Source organism: Mus pahari, chromosome 13 (genome assembly GCF_900095145.1).
Source record: "Mus pahari chromosome 13, PAHARI_EIJ_v1.1, whole genome shotgun sequence".
In the NCBI taxonomy this organism is placed as follows: Eukaryota; Metazoa; Chordata; class Mammalia; order Rodentia; family Muridae; genus Mus; species Mus pahari.
The window spans coordinates 81,219,584-81,221,484 of record NC_034602.1 but is presented as its reverse complement, the minus strand read 5'-3'; the positions used below and the strand labels follow the sequence as shown (position 1 = coordinate 81,221,484).

The window sequence follows — 1,901 nt, the reverse complement described above, 5'->3', positions numbered from 1 at the left end:
GAAATCCACCTGCCTCTGCCTCTCAAGTGCTGGGATTAAAGGCATGTACCACCACTGCCTGGCCCTTAATTTATTTTCTATGTCTAATTTATTTCCTGTTATCTCCTGGTAGAGTATGTCATACTTGACTGGTTCCAAGTAAAATCAGTAATACAGCACTGTTTGGCCACTTGTAATATTTACCCAGCAGTGCTGTTACTATATTCCTGTGTAACAGAAATATGCTAGGTACCAGATATGTAAAAATGGCTGTGACCCTCCCTTTCCTGGGGGATCTTCGGCCAAAGAGGGCCATGAGAGGAAAAGTAGCAGAGACGATGCGTGTGTGTGTGTGTGTGTGTGTGTGTGTGTGTGTGTGCGCGCGTGCGCGCGCGCGTGTGTGTTCTGGAAGCCCTGTGAGTACGTATTGTGAATGATGACACCAGCAGGACCAGCTGCAGGGATGCAGATCAACTCAAGGCTTATATAATTTTGGGGATGGGGATCAGAATATACAGGGTGGGCAAAGGCTGAAGGCTTTTTACTGAGCTGCCTCATTAGCATGGAGAAGCATTCCAGGAACCTCAGGTGCTAGCTGAACAGGTTCTTAAGGTAGAAAGGAAGTAGACCTGTAATCTTAACCAAGGCTCCATGACATTCTGCAGGTAGAGGGGTGGGGGCAGTGTTGAACTCCCCAGACAGGGCAGTCATGGAAGGGATTCCTTGCTCTTTAAGTTCTCACCTTTCTTACTCTCTTCTCTAGCCCTCTTTCTCTCTCTCTTCCTTTTGTCCTGCAGATGAACAGATGCTGATGTGAAGCTTTGGGCCGTGATACTTGGTGTTCCTTTTCTGACTTTACTTGGCAACACTTGACACAGTGGCATCTCTGTCCTCTGATAGATGGCACCAGGCATCAGCCTAGGGCCTCATGTATCCTCGGCAAAGACTACTACTGACTGCTGCTGCTTCCCCCTCTTCCTCTCTGTGCCCTTTACCAAACACCTCCTCTGCATCTGCAATGCTCCCTGCCTCCCTTCCTCTCCTTGCTCCCCCTTCTTTATTCTTCCTTAAAGAGTCTCACTGTGTAGCCCAGGCTGACTGTAAACTTGAACTCCCCCTGCCGTATCCTCTTAACCTTTGGGAATTTAGGCATATGCCGCTGTGGCCAGCCTTAGCATCCCAGTCTTTCTGTTTTGTAATTGTTTGTTTGTCTTTAGGTTGTTTTTGAGATAGGATTTCTCTGTGTCGTCCTGACCTGACTGTTCTTGTACTCACTCTGTAGACCAGGCTGGCCTTAAATTCACACTGTCTCTGCCTCCTGAGTGCTGGGATTAAAGGCGTACACACCAACAACAACCACTTAACTTTTCCTTTTCTTTCCCTTTCCTTCCTTTCCTCCTTCCTTCCTTCTTGCCTTCCTTCCTTTTTTCCTCCATGGCTGTCTCAAAGGCTTACTCTGTAGACCAGGATGGCCCCAAAATCAAGAGATCTGCCAGTGTGCACCCCTGCCCCAGCATCCCATTCTTTATGACTGCAATCTTCATGTGTGGAAATGGAGTCTGCAAGCACATGCTCCAATCCCTACATTATCTTTGTTTCTTCTAAATCTTTCTTTTTTCTGTTTGCTTAATTTTAGTCTCTATTTTTGTATTTTAGAATCTTTTCATTTTCAATGTTTTTTGTTTTTTATTCAGACTCAAAAATGAGGTAATAAAAAGCTACTTATTATACACTGGCCATTAGCTGTTATTATACACTGGCCACTAGCTGTAATTATACACTGGCCTCTAGCTGTTATTATACACTAGCCACTAGCTGTTATTATACACTGGCCTCTAGCTGTTATTATACACTGGCCACTAGCTGTTATTATACACTGGCCACTAGCTGTTATTATACACTGGCCACTAGCTGTTATTATA

The 1,901-nt window shown here is 45.2% G+C and overlaps 1 protein-coding gene across 1 annotated transcript in view; it reads left to right on the top strand.

The window, feature by feature from the left end:
- Ccdc158 (coiled-coil domain containing 158) overlaps positions 1-1,901 on the top strand; it is a 53,745-nt gene that overhangs the window by 3,730 nt on the left and 48,114 nt on the right. The gene's annotated exons all lie outside the window — the stretch shown is intronic.